Below are 17,639 nucleotides of genomic sequence, written 5' to 3' on the forward strand. Positions count from 1 at the left end.
CCACTCTGAGGGAACCCTAATCTGTGGCGGCGATTGGAATCTTCACATTCAGCCCACATTAGACGTGTCGAGCTCAGGAGGAATGATTGATAAGAAGTTCTGTATCTAAGAATATAGGATTGATTGAAATATGGAGGGAAATGAACCCTCGACCACCCTAGGACTTCACAGGAAATAGTTAAGAAAATGCTCTTTACCAAACAAAGATATTAGGAGAGAGGATCAAACTTTTCTAAAGCTGAAAGAAAGGTTTTTTTTTTTAATATGGGACAGGCAAAGTGATGTAATCTTAACTAAACAAAACCAAATTTAATCAGCATTTGAATCTTTTGATGAAAAACTTTTTTTAATTCCAGACGAGAAAGAAGACAGTATAAATTCCTTTCTGGACACCCTCAATGTGCCTGTTATGTCAAAATAAAAAATAGGAGCTGAAATAACAGTTTTGTAAATACAAGGTGCAATCAAAAGATGAAAGAACAATAAAGTGATGGGTTCACCTCAAAGCGGTATACAGCTCTAAAAGACACACTTTCCTTTTGGCAACTTTTAACTGGGCACTTGAGAAAACTCTGACCCCTCCAACTTAACAATTTAAATTAGTTGAATTACGATCAAAATGTCACACCTAACAGCACAGACTCAAGATTTAAAGTCTGGACAACAAAAGGTATAAAGCGCTTTTGCCGGATTGTAAAGGAGAATCATCTAAAGAGCTGGGACAGGACTTTTTAAGATAATTACAAATAAGGAGTTATTATAACCAAGAATTTCAAAAAGAATGATGACCATCATAGCCTTTAGACTGAAATATTTATTAAATTATATAAATCTGAACTTTCAAGGGGATTCATTGTTGTTGTTGTTGCGTTGCTTAATGGCGGTTGGCAGCCAACAGAAAAGGTGGATTTATCGCCACCTACTGTTGTTGTACGTCTTCTTTAGTTGCACGTCTTTAAAGCATGCGCTCCACGCTATACCGCAAAAAAAGAAAAAGGGACAGAAAGAGAGAGAGAGAAAGACAGAGAAGGAAAGAAAGAGCCCAAGGGGATTCATATTTAAAGTATACAAATGTTTTAACAGTCTGGGCAGTCACTCTACTGATTACATTAAGAATAAATGGGAAAGAGAGGGCCACTTTGTTCTGGATGATGAAGAGTGGGAAAGTGTGTCTGGTTTCTTCATAAGCCCCTGTCAAAGTGCCCATTACTCACAGGGAAATGCAGACTGTTGCAGAGGATGTGGCAGCAGGAGGCAAACCACTATCATGTGTTTTGGGATTGTCCTGTTGTTCAAAGGTTTAGGACTGAGATCAACAAAGTCTTACAGACAATTTATGACATCACCATCCCACTGGATTTCAGGACTCTATTTGGACCTCAAGACTCTGTATTTGGGCCTCAGGACTCTGTATTTGGGCCTCAGGACTCTGTATTTGGGCCTCAGGACTCTGTATTGGGGCCTCAGGACTCTGTATTTGGGCCTCAGGAGTCTGTATTGGGGCCTCAGGACTCTGTATTTGGGCCTCAGGACTCCTGCCATTATAACATTATAATGGACATCTCAAAATATTTTTATATTTAATAAAAAAGAAAAGTGACACAGGCTGCTTCACTCAGCAGACTAAGTATCCTCTCTCTTTCTTCCCCCCCTCTCTCTCTCTCTCTCTCTCTCTCTCTCTCTCTCTCTCTCTCTCTCTCTCGCTATATATATATATATATATTACTAATTACTAATAATAATATAACATAATTCTGAACAAATTATATTGTTTTGAGACCAAAAAAATAGTTGAATACGATTTGACATAATTGGTTGATTGACAGGAGGAGCATCGCCCTACTGCCCTTAATGGAGCAGCCGCTGATAAACGGATACTTTTGAAGCATACAAGAAAGATAGATACAAGAAAAACAGTGTTTAAATTTTGAAAATTAAAAAAAAAAAGAAGAAAAAAAAAGAAAGCATGTTCTGTGGTTGCTGCTTATTGACGGGACCAAATGGTAAGTAACTTGTGTTCATTTTTGTTTTTGTTTATTATGTTAAAGCTAATGCTGCAAAGTCATGTATGTGTAGTGTGTCACCTTCAGATGTCTCCCAAGAAAAACTGGATAGTTTGTTTCTTGTATAGCGGGACTATTTGTGGTTACACTGGTTGATGTAGCGACACCAAACTCAATAATGTCACCGAAACACACTACAACCTTTACCTTTACCTGAAATGTAATGGCATGTTTATTTTGATTCATGAATATTTATTAATATTCACTGAATTATTCACCCAAATCTCCACTTTTACTTGAGAAGTAAAGATAGTAGTAGTTGGACATTGCCGAAGTGTTGCCAGTTTAATTCCATTATGATTATTGGCCTAATGTAAATGAACACATTATAATGCGGTCCTGACAGTGCGGTCCTGACAGTGTGGTCCTGACAGTGCGGTCCTGACAGTGTGGTCCTGACAGTGCGGTCCTGACAGTGTGGTCCTGACAGTGCGGTCCTGACAGTGCGGTCCCTGTCAGTGCGGTCCCAACAGTGCGGTCGCGGTTCCGGTCCTGACAGTGCGGTCCTGACAGTGTGGTCCTGACAGTGCGGTCCTGACAGTGTGGTCCTGACAGTGCGGTCCTGACAGTGCGGTCCCTGTCAGTGCGGTCCCAACAGTGCGGTCGCGGTTCCGGTCCTGACAGTGCGGTCCTGACAGTGTGGTCCTGACAGTGCGGTCCTGACAGTGTGGTCCTGACAGTGCGGTCCTGACAGTGCGGTCCCTGTCAGTGCGGTCCCAACAGTGCGGTCGCGGTTCCGGTCCTGACAGTGCGGTCCTGACAGTGCGGTCCTGACAGTGCGGTCCTGACAGTGTGGTCCTGACAGTGCGGTCCTGACAGTGCGGTCCCTGTCAGTGCGGTCCCAACAGTGCGGTCGCGGTTCCGGTCCTGACAGTGCGGTCCTGACAGTGTGGTCCTGACAGTGCGGTCCTGACAGTGTGGTCCTGACAGTGCGGTCCTGACAGTGCGGTCCCTGTAAGTGCGGTCCCAACAGTGCGGTCGCGGTTCCGGTCCTGACAGTGCGGTCCTGACAGTGTGGTCCTGACAGTGCGGTCCTGACAGTGTGGTCCTGACAGTGCGGTCCTGACAGTGCGGTCCCTGTCAGTGCGGTCCCAACAGTGCGGTCGCGGTTCCGGTCCTGACAGTGCGGTCCTGACAGTGTGGTCCTGACAGTGCGGTCCTGACAGTGTGGTCCTGACAGTGCGGTCCTGACAGTGCGGTCCCTGTCAGTGCGGTCCCAACAGTGCGGTCGCGGTTCCGGTCCTGACAGTGCGGTCCTGACAGTGCGGTCCTGACAGTGCGGTCCTGACAGTGTGGTCCTGACAGTGCGGTCCTGACAGTGCGGTCCCTGTCAGTGCGGTCCCAACAGTGCGGTCGCGGTTCCGGTCCTGACAGTGCGGTCCTGACAGTGCGGTCCTGACAGTGCGGTCCTGACAGTGCGGTCCTGACAGTGTGGTCCTGACAGTGCGGTCCTGACAGTGCGGTCCCTGTCAGTGCGGTCCCAACAGTGCGGTCGCGGTTCCGGTCCTGACAGTGCGGTCCTGACAGTGTGGTCCTGACAGTGCGGTCCTGACAGTGTGGTCCTGACAGTGCGGTCCTGACAGTGCGGTCCCTGTCAGTGCGGTCCCAACAGTGCGGTCGCGGTTCCGGTCCTGACAGTGCGGTCCTGACAGTGCGGTCCTGACAGTGCGGTCCTGACAGTGTGGTCCTGACAGTGCGGTCCTGACAGTGCGGTCCCTGTCAGTGCGGTCCCAACAGTGCGGTCGCGGTTCCGGTCCTGACAGTGCGGTCCTGACAGTGTGGTCCTGACAGTGCGGTCCTGACAGTGTGGTCCTGACAGTGCGGTCCTGACAGTGCGGTCCCTGTCAGTGCGGTCCCAACAGTGCGGTCGCGGTTCCGGTCCTGACAGTGCGGTCCTGACAGTGTGGTCCTGACAGTGCGGTCCTGACAGTGTGGTCCTGACAGTGCGGTCCTGACAGTGCGGTCCCTGTCAGTGCGGTCCCAACAGTGCGGTCGCGGTTCCGGTCCTGACAGTGCGGTCCTGACAGTGTGGTCCTGACAGTGCGGTCCTGACAGTGTGGTCCTGACAGTGCGGTCCTGACAGTGCGGTCCCTGTCAGTGCGGTCCCAACAGTGCGGTCGCGGTTCCGGTCCTGACAGTGCGGTCCTGACAGTGTGGTCCTGACAGTGCGGTCCTGACAGTGTGGTCCTGACAGTGCGGTCCTGACAGTGCGGTCCCTGTCAGTGCGGTCCCAACAGTGCGGTCGCGGTTCCGGTCCTGACAGTGCGGTCCTGACAGTGCGGTCCTGACAGTGCGGTCCTGACAGTGTGGTCCTGACAGTGCGGTCCTGACAGTGCGGTCCCTGTCAGTGCGGTCCCAACAGTGCGGTCGCGGTTCCGGTCCTGACAGTGCGGTCCTGACAGTGTGGTCCTGACAGTGCGGTCCTGACAGTGTGGTCCTGACAGTGCGGTCCTGACAGTGCGGTCCCTGTCAGTGCGGTCCCAACAGTGCGGTCGCGGTTCCGGTCCTGACAGTGCGGTCCTGACAGTGTGGTCCTGACAGTGCGGTCCTGACAGTGTGGTCCTGACAGTGCGGTCCTGACAGTGCGGTCCCTGTCAGTGCGGTCCCAACAGTGCGGTCGCGGTTCCGGTCCTGACAGTGCGGTCCTGACAGTGTGGTCCTGACAGTGCGGTCCTGACAGTGTGGTCCTGACAGTGCGGTCCTGACAGTGCGGTCCCTGTCAGTGCGGTCCCAACAGTGCGGTCGCGGTTCCGGTCCTGACAGTGCGGTCCTGACAGTGCGGTCCTGACAGTGCGGTCCTGACAGTGTGGTCCTGACAGTGCGGTCCTGACAGTGCGGTCCCTGTCAGTGCGGTCCCAACAGTGCGGTCGCGGTTCCGGTCCTGACAGTGCGGTCCTGACAGTGTGGTCCTGACAGTGCGGTCCTGACAGTGTGGTCCTGACAGTGCGGTCCTGACAGTGCGGTCCCTGTCAGTGCGGTCCCAACAGTGCGGTCGCGGTTCCGGTCCTGACAGTGCGGTCCTGACAGTGTGGTCCTGACAGTGCGGTCCTGACAGTGTGGTCCTGACAGTGCGGTCCTGACAGTGCGGTCCCTGTCAGTGCGGTCCCAACAGTGCGGTCGCGGTTCCGGTCCTGACAGTGCGGTCCTGACAGTGTGGTCCTGACAGTGCGGTCCTGACAGTGTGGTCCTGACAGTGCGGTCCTGACAGTGCGGTCCCTGTCAGTGCGGTCCCAACAGTGCGGTCGCGGTTCCGGTCCTGACAGTGCGGTCCTGACAGTGCGGTCCTGACAGTGCGGTCCTGACAGTGTGGTCCTGACAGTGCGGTCCTGACAGTGCGGTCCCTGTCAGTGCGGTCCCAACAGTGCGGTCGCGGTTCCGGTCCTGACAGTGCGGTCCTGACAGTGCGGTCCTGACAGTGCGGTCCTGACAGTGCGGTCCTGACAGTGTGGTCCTGACAGTGCGGTCCTGACAGTGCGGTCCCTGTCAGTGCGGTCCCAACAGTGCGGTCGCGGTTCCGGTCCTGACAGTGCGGTCCTGACAGTGTGGTCCTGACAGTGCGGTCCTGACAGTGTGGTCCTGACAGTGCGGTCCTGTCAGTGCGGTCCCAACAGTGCGGTCGCGGTTCCGGTCCTGACAGTGCGGTCCTGACAGTGCGGTCCCTGTCAGTGCGGTCCCAACAGTGCGGTCGCGGTTCCGGTCCTGACAGTGCGGTCCTGACAGTGTGGTCCTGACAGTGCGGTCCTGACAGTGTGGTCCTGACAGTGCGGTCCTGACAGTGCGGTCCCTGTCAGTGCGGTCCCAACAGTGCGGTCGCGGTTCCGGTCCTGACAGTGCGGTCCTGACAGTGTGGTCCTGACAGTGCGGTCCTGACAGTGTGGTCCTGACAGTGCGGTCCTGACAGTGCGGTCCCTGTCAGTGCGGTCCCAACAGTGCGGTCGCGGTTCCGGTCCTGACAGTGCGGTCCTGACAGTGTGGTCCTGACAGTGCGGTCCTGACAGTGTGGTCCTGACAGTGCGGTCCTGACAGTGCGGTCCCTGTCAGTGCGGTCCCAACAGTGCGGTCGCGGTTCCGGTCCTGACAGTGCGGTCCTGACAGTGCGGTCCTGACAGTGCGGTCCTGACAGTGTGGTCCTGACAGTGCGGTCCTGACAGTGCGGTCCCTGTCAGTGCGGTCCCAACAGTGCGGTCGCGGTTCCGGTCCTGACAGTGCGGTCCTGACAGTGCGGTCCTGACAGTGCGGTCCTGACAGTGCGGTCCTGACAGTGTGGTCCTGACAGTGCGGTCCTGACAGTGCGGTCCCTGTCAGTGCGGTCCCAACAGTGCGGTCGCGGTTCCGGTCCTGACAGTGCGGTCCTGACAGTGTGGTCCTGACAGTGCGGTCCTGACAGTGTGGTCCTGACAGTGCGGTCCTGACAGTGCGGTCCCTGTCAGTGCGGTCCCAACAGTGCGGTCGCGGTTCCGGTCCTGACAGTGCGGTCCTGACAGTGCGGTCCTGACAGTGCGGTCCTGACAGTGTGGTCCTGACAGTGCGGTCCTGACAGTGCGGTCCCTGTCAGTGCGGTCCCAACAGTGCGGTCGCGGTTCCGGTCCTGACAGTGCGGTCCTGACAGTGTGGTCCTGACAGTGCGGTCCTGACAGTGTGGTCCTGACAGTGCGGTCCTGACAGTGCGGTCCCTGTCAGTGCGGTCCCAACAGTGCGGTCGCGGTTCCGGTCCTGACAGTGCGGTCCTGACAGTGTGGTCCTGACAGTGCGGTCCTGACAGTGTGGTCCTGACAGTGCGGTCCTGACAGTGCGGTCCCTGTCAGTGCGGTCCCAACAGTGCGGTCGCGGTTCCGGTCCTGACAGTGCGGTCCTGACAGTGTGGTCCTGACAGTGCGGTCCTGACAGTGTGGTCCTGACAGTGCGGTCCTGACAGTGCGGTCCCTGTCAGTGCGGTCCCAACAGTGCGGTCGCGGTTCCGGTCCTGACAGTGCGGTCCTGACAGTGTGGTCCTGACAGTGCGGTCCTGACAGTGTGGTCCTGACAGTGCGGTCCTGACAGTGCGGTCCCTGTCAGTGCGGTCCCAACAGTGCGGTCGCGGTTCCGGTCCTGACAGTGCGGTCCTGACAGTGCGGTCCTGACAGTGCGGTCCTGACAGTGTGGTCCTGACAGTGCGGTCCTGACAGTGCGGTCCCTGTCAGTGCGGTCCCAACAGTGCGGTCGCGGTTCCGGTCCTGACAGTGCGGTCCTGACAGTGTGGTCCTGACAGTGCGGTCCTGACAGTGTGGTCCTGACAGTGCGGTCCTGACAGTGCGGTCCCTGTCAGTGCGGTCCCAACAGTGCGGTCGCGGTTCCGGTCCTGACAGTGCGGTCCTGACAGTGTGGTCCTGACAGTGCGGTCCTGACAGTGTGGTCCTGACAGTGCGGTCCTGACAGTGCGGTCCCTGTCAGTGCGGTCCCAACAGTGCGGTCGCGGTTCCGGTCCTGACAGTGCGGTCCTGACAGTGTGGTCCTGACAGTGCGGTCCTGACAGTGTGGTCCTGACAGTGCGGTCCTGACAGTGCGGTCCCTGTCAGTGCGGTCCCAACAGTGCGGTCGCGGTTCCGGTCCTGACAGTGCGGTCCTGACAGTGCGGTCCTGACAGTGCGGTCCTGACAGTGTGGTCCTGACAGTGCGGTCCTGACAGTGCGGTCCCTGTCAGTGCGGTCCCAACAGTGCGGTCGCGGTTCCGGTCCTGACAGTGCGGTCCTGACAGTGTGGTCCTGACAGTGCGGTCCTGACAGTGTGGTCCTGACAGTGCGGTCCTGACAGTGCGGTCCCTGTCAGTGCGGTCCCAACAGTGCGGTCGCGGTTCCGGTCCTGACAGTGCGGTCCTGACAGTGTGGTCCTGACAGTGCGGTCCTGACAGTGTGGTCCTGACAGTGCGGTCCTGACAGTGCGGTCCCTGTCAGTGCGGTCCCAACAGTGCGGTCGCGGTTCCGGTCCTGACAGTGCGGTCCTGACAGTGTGGTCCTGACAGTGCGGTCCTGACAGTGTGGTCCTGACAGTGCGGTCCTGACAGTGCGGTCCCTGTCAGTGCGGTCCCAACAGTGCGGTCGCGGTTCCGGTCCTGACAGTGCGGTCCTGACAGTGCGGTCCTGACAGTGCGGTCCTGACAGTGTGGTCCTGACAGTGCGGTCCTGACAGTGCGGTCCCTGTCAGTGCGGTCCCAACAGTGCGGTCGCGGTTCCGGTCCTGACAGTGCGGTCCTGACAGTGCGGTCCTGACAGTGCGGTCCTGACAGTGCGGTCCTGACAGTGTGGTCCTGACAGTGCGGTCCTGACAGTGCGGTCCCTGTCAGTGCGGTCCCAACAGTGCGGTCGCGGTTCCGGTCCTGACAGTGCGGTCCTGACAGTGTGGTCCTGACAGTGCGGTCCTGACAGTGTGGTCCTGACAGTGCGGTCCTGTCAGTGCGGTCCCAACAGTGCGGTCGCGGTTCCGGTCCTGACAGTGCGGTCCTGACAGTGCGGTCCCTGTCAGTGCGGTCCCAACAGTGCGGTCGCGGTTCCGGTCCTGACAGTGCGGTCCTGACAGTGTGGTCCTGACAGTGCGGTCCTGACAGTGTGGTCCTGACAGTGCGGTCCTGACAGTGCGGTCCCTGTCAGTGCGGTCCCAACAGTGCGGTCGCGGTTCCGGTCCTGACAGTGCGGTCCTGACAGTGTGGTCCTGACAGTGCGGTCCTGACAGTGTGGTCCTGACAGTGCGGTCCTGACAGTGCGGTCCCTGTCAGTGCGGTCCCAACAGTGCGGTCGCGGTTCCGGTCCTGACAGTGCGGTCCTGACAGTGTGGTCCTGACAGTGCGGTCCTGACAGTGTGGTCCTGACAGTGCGGTCCTGACAGTGCGGTCCCTGTCAGTGCGGTCCCAACAGTGCGGTCGCGGTTCCGGTCCTGACAGTGCGGTCCTGACAGTGCGGTCCTGACAGTGCGGTCCTGACAGTGTGGTCCTGACAGTGCGGTCCTGACAGTGCGGTCCCTGTCAGTGCGGTCCCAACAGTGCGGTCGCGGTTCCGGTCCTGACAGTGCGGTCCTGACAGTGCGGTCCTGACAGTGTGGTCCTGACAGTGCGGTCCTGACAGTGCGGTCCCTGTCAGTGCGGTCCCAACAGTGCGGTTGCGGTTCCGGTCCTGACAGTGCGGTCCTGACAGTGTGGTCCTGACAGTGCGGTCCTGACAGTGCGGTCCCTGTCAGTGCGGTCCCAACAGTGCGGTCGCGGTTCCGGTCCTGACAGTGCGGTCCTGACAGTGCGGTCCTGACAGTGCGGTCCTGACAGTGTGGTCCTGACAGTGCGGTCCTGACAGTGCGGTCCCTGTCAGTGCGGTCCCAACAGTGCGGTCGCGGTTCCGGTCCTGACAGTGCGGTCCTGACAGTGTGGTCCTGACAGTGCGGTCCTGACAGTGTGGTCCTGACAGTGCGGTCCTGACAGTGCGGTCCCTGTCAGTGCGGTCCCAACAGTGCGGTCGCGGTTCCGGTCCTGACAGTGCGGTCCTGACAGTGCGGTCCTGACAGTGCGGTCCTGACAGTGTGGTCCTGACAGTGCGGTCCTGACAGTGCGGTCCCTGTCAGTGCGGTCCCAACAGTGCGGTCGCGGTTCCGGTCCTGACAGTGCGGTCCTGACAGTGCGGTCCTGACAGTGCGGTCCTGACAGTGTGGTCCTGACAGTGCGGTCCTGACAGTGCGGTCCCTGTCAGTGCGGTCCCAACAGTGCGGTCGCGGTTCCGGTCCTGACAGTGCGGTCCTGACAGTGCGGTCCTGACAGTGCGGTCCTGACAGTGCGGTCCTGACAGTGTGGTCCTGACAGTGCGGTCCTGACAGTGCGGTCCCTGTCAGTGCGGTCCCAACAGTGCGGTCGCGGTTCCGGTCCTGACAGTGCGGTCCTGACAGTGTGGTCCTGACAGTGCGGTCCTGACAGTGTGGTCCTGACAGTGCGGTCCTGTCAGTGCGGTCCCAACAGTGCGGTCGCGGTTCCGGTCCTGACAGTGCGGTCCTGACAGTGCGGTCCCTGTCAGTGCGGTCCCAACAGTGCGGTCGCGGTTCCGGTCCTGACAGTGCGGTCCTGACAGTGTGGTCCTGACAGTGCGGTCCTGACAGTGTGGTCCTGACAGTGCGGTCCTGACAGTGCGGTCCCTGTCAGTGCGGTCCCAACAGTGCGGTCGCGGTTCCGGTCCTGACAGTGCGGTCCTGACAGTGTGGTCCTGACAGTGCGGTCCTGACAGTGTGGTCCTGACAGTGCGGTCCTGACAGTGCGGTCCCTGTCAGTGCGGTCCCAACAGTGCGGTCGCGGTTCCGGTCCTGACAGTGCGGTCCTGACAGTGTGGTCCTGACAGTGCGGTCCTGACAGTGTGGTCCTGACAGTGCGGTCCTGACAGTGCGGTCCCTGTCAGTGCGGTCCCAACAGTGCGGTCGCGGTTCCGGTCCTGACAGTGCGGTCCTGACAGTGCGGTCCTGACAGTGCGGTCCTGACAGTGTGGTCCTGACAGTGCGGTCCTGACAGTGCGGTCCCTGTCAGTGCGGTCCCAACAGTGCGGTCGCGGTTCCGGTCCTGACAGTGCGGTCCTGACAGTGCGGTCCTGACAGTGTGGTCCTGACAGTGCGGTCCTGACAGTGCGGTCCCTGTCAGTGCGGTCCCAACAGTGCGGTTGCGGTTCCGGTCCTGACAGTGCGGTCCTGACAGTGTGGTCCTGACAGTGCGGTCCTGACAGTGCGGTCCCTGTCAGTGCGGTCCCAACAGTGCGGTCGCGGTTCCGGTCCTGACAGTGCGGTCCTGACAGTGCGGTCCTGACAGTGCGGTCCTGACAGTGTGGTCCTGACAGTGCGGTCCTGACAGTGCGGTCCCTGTCAGTGCGGTCCCAACAGTGCGGTCGCGGTTCCGGTCCTGACAGTGCGGTCCTGACAGTGTGGTCCTGACAGTGCGGTCCTGACAGTGTGGTCCTGACAGTGCGGTCCTGACAGTGCGGTCCCTGTCAGTGCGGTCCCAACAGTGCGGTCGCGGTTCCGGTCCTGACAGTGCGGTCCTGACAGTGCGGTCCTGACAGTGTGGTCCTGACAGTGCGGTCCTGACAGTGCGGTCCCTGTCAGTGCGGTCCCAACAGTGCGGTCGCGGTTCCGGTCCTGACAGTGCGGTCCTGACAGTGCGGTTCGGGTCTGCACGTTCATACTATTGGCGCAGGAGAAGTGACCAGACGCGGCAGATCGATGCGGACCGTGTGGCTGCGAACAACTACCGGGAGGAGCTTCTTTTAGGATTCCGGAGCTCTGCACGGGTGTGTTATAAATGGCTTTATAAGTGGGTCGGACTAGAAGTGAATCGGGTCGATTTGAAAGTGTGTTAAAGGTTAAGAAACAGGTGTTCGGGGAGCGCGGGGCAGAAGAGCGAACAGCTGTGCGTGTGTTTGCGCTGACGAAGAAGAACGTGGTAAGAACCCGAACTCTTTTAACTTCTATGTAGCAAAGTATGTACATGATTCAATAAAGATACATTTAAAAGTAGGCCTAGCCTATATCGCAAAGTGAACTTTCTGGTGGTGGAAAATAACCTGCATGATCCATGGAAGTAGAAAGTTCGGAATATGGTGACAAAGTGAAGAATAATAGGGCATGGCATGTGGTGTAAAGGCATAGTGACCTCACCTCACATAACCCTCAGGCAAAATTGACTTTTCAGAGCTTTTTAACCTTCTTACAGATGCCTCACATCTGACAGAGATTGTTTTGATTGATTCCTGCAGTCTTTAGTCTCTATCCTTCCCCTTGGATGAGTCTTTTCAGCCCGTCCTCCAGGAAGCACCCTGTACCTGTCCCATGGATCTATTACATGATCTGGATCAGGATTGTCAAACTCATTTTGGGCCGCGGGCCGAATTTCGACGCTCAGGCTGGGTCGCGGGCCGAACATAACGTAAAACATAAAACAATAAAAAATATATGAAATAAATAGCTTCATATAGCCTACTGTTTTTGAAGCAATTACTGGATCGATTAAGAGAAATTACAAACACGTTTGTTCTCATAAACTGAAATTTATTAAGAAAAACAAGTGTAATTTCACCAACACTGTGCTTCAGTTTATGTACATTACAACTTCAGAGTTGATCTACAGAGATAAACATTTAATCTATTGTTAAATATTGTTAAATAGGTATTTGGAACTGAAAAATATTGTATTTGACTTTATAACAAAATAAACTTCTCAAGATCTAAAACACTTTTTAAATGTACTAAGTAACATTTCCACGTCTGTGTAGTTCTCTGTAGTTTTCTGTCGTTATCTTTACACCTGAACTGACTCACCACTAAATACAAACACACGTGGAGCGTTTAGTTACGCCTCTGGCCTTGAAAATATATAGTATAAGTGCATGACCCACAGTGTTCCATCAAACCAAACTCTTTTGTCAAATCGTGGGCCAAATATCATGTACAAAATAAAACAATTAAAAATATAAGAAATAAATGGCTTTTTTACAGCCTAGTAATAGTTGTGGAGACTGTTCCACAAATGTGCAGCAGGTGAAAGACTGAGTCCATATTCATGCAGCAGCAGGAACAGGAACCAGACTTTTGATGTGATTTCTGATGTGAAATGTTCATATCACAGACATGTTTCTGCTCAAACTCAATATGAGCTCGCTATTTTCATAGTTTAAGCTGATCTTAGTGACGAATGATTCATGTAGTGACTCAAATGAGTGCATTGTGTTTGTGTCACAGTCACATTAGTGTGGACACAGTCATGTTCATACTTTATTACACTCTGACCTGTGTTTTTACCTGTGGCTCCTGATCTGTCCAGGTTTGTAGAGGTTTGGATGTTTCCCTCACAGAGCATCATCACAGAAGTTAGTTTTCTTGTTGTTAGCTCCACTTTTAGCACAACTCTAACATCCACAAAACCGTCTTCTTTCTTTCTTCCACGTGTTTCCTAAACCACACATCTCTGTCCTCGCTCAGACCTCTGCTCTGAGGTGTGTAAGTGCTGTAAAGTGCGCAAACGCGCGTCTTACTTCCCTCTGCACTTCTCCCTCAGCAGTACACACGGCAGTGAAGAGCCGCGCGGGGAGGGACGGCCACCAGCGGCATTGTGGGACGTGTAGTTTTAGCGATAGGATCTGGCGGGCCGGATCTGGCCCGCGGGCCGGATGTTTGACACCCCTGATCTGGATAGAGTACCCTTACCTCTGCCGTGATCTAAATTGAGTAGTGGCCACTTCGCAGAATGCAGCCTTTTGGTCGGACCATTTCAGGAGTTCAGCCTCAAAAAAAAATAAAAAAAAAATAGAAGGAATTTCAAAATACTAAAATACTTAAAAATGACATTTTTGAGCTCACGGTGAACGCTGTATATGCACTGACCGCGCACGCAATCCTCGTGAACGAGCTTCAGGAGAACATGTGACGGACAAAAACTAAACACAAGCAGAAGAAAGTGGACGAGACGAGACCACGATACACGTAAGTTGTGTTTGTATGTCATTCCTCACATTTCACACATCGTTCAGTCTGAAGAGTGAATCAACAATTACACAGTTAACACAAGCTAACACAAGCTAACTTTTAGCAGCAAAAAAATATGCATTTGGAACGATACTCCATGATTTCACTCACTCATTATTTCTCCCTACAAAATGTTGAGGTTAAGTTTAACACTGACCAAGGAAAACTAGAGAAAGAATGGGGAAATAAAGCGATGTTTTTATTGTGTGGAATCAAAAACTACCAATAATTCAAATATAACCTGCTGAAATGGGTAATATCTTACATATATAAATGTAAGTGTATTTAAAAGTGACAGTCGTGTACTCACAGGGGCTGAGACTACATTTTAGGTTTTATTACCCATTTAATAATGAAGTGTGCTGTGTTTAAACAGCAAAGCACACGCTTGTTTTCTATAGGAATGTCATGGATTTACTTCCATGGAATATGTAGCGATTTAGTAAAAATGCGAATTATGTTCTAACTTCTAAGGTTTAAACTTATGCATAAGTAAACAACTTTTGGTACTAGCTTTAAAAATTACTGTGAAAAGAGGAACTTTTGTGTTACAGAGCGAAATGTAAATGTGTCAATAACATATTCCAGCCTTTCTCTGTTAAAGGCGGTATGGACGATTTTTCGGCGATTTGAGAACGCAGGTGGAAGTGCGCATGCGCACTCCCCCGTGCGGAACGATTCAACACACACGTGCGTTTGTTTATTAGCGGAACGGAGCGCATCGCATTGCTCGTCTCCCGTAGATTTCTGTCCACCTCTGCGTCAGCTCGAACTGTCTTTCTCAGTCTTCATTTTGCCCCGTACTCTGAGGGAACTATATTATGATAGATCCATGCGCTTAGGCACGCGGAAACGTGGGGACGAGCCTGACGCGGCTGCAGGTGAGCGGTAGGTGCGTTTTATGATTGATACGTGGCAGGACTAATGATTTATCCACGCCACGAGGAAATATGATAAAAAAAATTGCTGAAAAAAATCGTCCATACCACCTTTAACTGTACATAATATATCAATGTTCTAATGATTATCTTTCTCATCTTCTCCAGAGTGAAGCAGCCGTCCAGAGCAGAGCTGACCGACCTGACCTGTGAGTTGAGCCTCTGTCTGTGCTGCCCCGAGCTCTACAGGTCACTGCAGGTCACTGCAGGTCACTGCAGGTCACTGCAGGTCACTGCAGGTCACTACAGACACAGAGTCATCTCAAGTAAACTCCTGACGACTCCAAAGCAAAAGTTATTTTAATAATAACTTGTGCCTCGACTAAAAGTAAACCGTGAGTAGAATCAGTATTTTGAATTTATAAAATGTCTGTTAGTTTTGTTATGACCAAAAAAACTAAATAATAATTGTTCTACAAAAGAGACACTGATGTGTCACATGTTTCTGTAAAGCAGCTTCAGGACAAACATGTGAAGTGTATGTTTTATGTAACTTGTATAATCTGATATGACTTGTATAATCTAAACATGTGAAGTGTATGTTATATGACTTGTATCATCTAAACATGTGAAGTGTATGTTATATGACTTGTATCATCTAAACATGTGAAGTGTGTGTTATATGACTTGTATAATCTAAACATGTGAAGTGTATGTTATATGACTTGTATCATCTAAACATGTGAAGTGTATGTTATATGACTTGTATCATCTAAACATGTGAAGTGTGTGTTATATGACTTGTATAATCTAAACATGTGAAGTGTATGTTATATGACTTGTATAATCTAAACATGTGAAGTGTATGTTATATGACTTGTGTCATCTAAACATGTGAAGTGTATGTTATATGACTTGTGTCATCTAAACATGTGAAGTGTATGTTATATGACTTGTATAAATCTAAACATATGAAGTGTATGTTATATGACTTGTATAAATCTAATGCTGTGAGTCCTTTTCACCAGAAGACTGTGTAACCATGGACACAAAGTCTTGTTTAATACTGAGATATTCAGTATTCAGTATGTTCTATTTGACTTATACAGGTTGTTTTATCATTGTTTTATGTTGCACTGAATCACCAAAGCAAGTTCCTATGTTTGTGAATTCTGTTCATTGACAATGGAATAAACCTTTTCTGATTGTAATAATAATTATGATGATAATAATAATAATAATAATAAACAGTACACAGACTCCTCTTGATAAGGGAGTCCCACATTGTAGCTTTAAAACTCCATTCAAACTGGCTAAAATCAAGCCAGATGTGTGATCATCTCCTTGTGTTGTATTAATCTTTTGCCTGTTGCATTGTTTTGTTACATTAGGCCTGCAGATCAAATCACATTTGTAGTTATAATCAGATTTACATTTATTCAACAAGTTCATTCATGTTCATTATTCTTATTAAATACATTCATAAACAGATGTGTTTTGCATTTATTAAAGATTGACATGATACAAAAACGACACACAAGGAAACTGAATATAATTAAATACTGCTTAACAGAATTGTTGATTATGTTTTATATTACTTCTCATTTGATAAAAATCGCACAACAAAAAATGGCAAGAAATCTGCATATTGGACAAATTATATTATAATAATAACTGAAAAGTTGATAACAAAAATACCCAAACCAAAAACAATACAGAAAATGATGACGGCGACGTTATTACACCTCTTAATGAGCAAATGTAATTTGTTGTCAATTAAATCAGACTTTTATCTTAACACTTGTTATAATTCTCTTAAATATCAGACCATTATAACATGATACATGTATACTTAAAGATGGATATAACAATTCATCATTATACATAACGTAAATAGACCATTTCAAGTGGAAATATTCCTAAAGTCCGCGCTGACTGTTCTCAGTCTTACACGCTGCTGTCGGCGTGCTTGCTTCCGACGACAAAGCCTCATGGCAAAGTCGTCACATTGGTAGGAGGCGCTAGCCCGTATTCAGGAAGTAATGTGGAAGTAAGAGGCTTATTTGGAGACATGCGCCAATGAGCACGCTCCATTGGCTTCAATGGGCGGCCATCTTGCCTTCTGAGGGCTTGACTTGTACCAAGCAAGACAGTGTGCAGGTTTTTGTCTCAGTCGATTCTGCGTTACGCATGCCTTCTCCAATGCACCTGCTGTAGAACATGATGTGAGAAGCACCGTCTTCAAATTGAATATATTTAAATTAAAAAAGTAAAAACATAAGACTTACAGAAAGTACTGTCTTATCATTTTAATCAACAATTATGGCCTTAATAATTAATTTGTTGAAATTGATTTGATATTTATTAGCGATAAGACACTTATTTATTTTAGTTTCTACATTTAGCAAAACAGAACAAAACGTGACAGAGAAAGAGCAGGGAAAAAAGAGCATCACATGATAATAAGATAAAAAGTAAAAACTAGTTAATGTGCAATGGCTGAAGCCATTGCGAGTGTCTGCATTCTTGAGTAAAAGTACTACATGTGTGTAGTAAAGACTTTATTCTTGTTAGGCTCGAGCCATGGAATGGAATGTTCATTGCATGGAATGCTCGAGTATATTGTTCTTCCCCTGGTTTCTTATTAGGCCCGAGCGCCACAAGCTGGCGAGAGGCCTATTAATCTTGTAAGGCCGTGCGAAGCACGGCTGCGAAAGTGCGCACGTAGTGCGCACGAAATCGAGCGCGAAGCGCTCGCCCACTTCCAAACACTCACTAACGCACTCCTTCACTCATGCACGCCCCGTGCATACTAATTAGTAGTAGGAAAATGGAACATTACCGTTGTAAACGGGCGAAGCCCGTGCAAAAGTGCGCACTAAACGAGCACTTTACATACTCAAAATTAACGAAAGTACCCGTCAGTGACCAGGGACCCACACCATGAGGTAGGAAAGCGCGAGCGCTTTCCGAAAATGTATAGTTTATGATATTTGAAAAATGGGAAACATTGTTTTCGCATCGGAATATTCTTCTTCTTCTTCTTCTTCTTCTTCTTCTTCTTCTTCTCGGGACCAACCCCCCTATTTTTCACCCAGTGAACATTGACGAAAAGTCACAAAAATGTTCACACCTCTAAAAATCGTGCCTCTCTACATTCTCTACATTCTGGCTATTTCACTTTTCTAAA

At 51.4% G+C, this 17,639-nt stretch overlaps 1 protein-coding gene across 2 annotated transcripts in view; it reads left to right on the forward strand.

Annotated features, from left to right (window-relative positions):
* The first annotated feature begins 11,209 nt into the window (after positions 1 to 11,209).
* Positions 11,210 to 17,639, forward strand: part of LOC140372509 (ER membrane protein complex subunit 3-like) — a 53,313-nt gene continuing 46,883 nt past the window's right edge. Inside the window, exon 1 of one of the 2 annotated variants that reach the window (XM_072459623.1) lies at positions 11,210 to 11,493. The gene's annotated coding sequence lies outside the window, so the exon portion shown is untranslated. The remainder of the gene's footprint in view (positions 11,494 to 17,639) is intronic. The other variant, XM_072459622.1, reaches the window with a different exon arrangement.

This window comes from Eucyclogobius newberryi, unplaced genomic scaffold (assembly GCF_026437365.1).
Source record: "Eucyclogobius newberryi isolate DKJ021-1_F unplaced genomic scaffold, fEucNew1.0.hap1 SCAF_24, whole genome shotgun sequence".
Taxonomy (NCBI): Eukaryota; Metazoa; Chordata; class Actinopteri; order Gobiiformes; family Gobiidae; genus Eucyclogobius; species Eucyclogobius newberryi.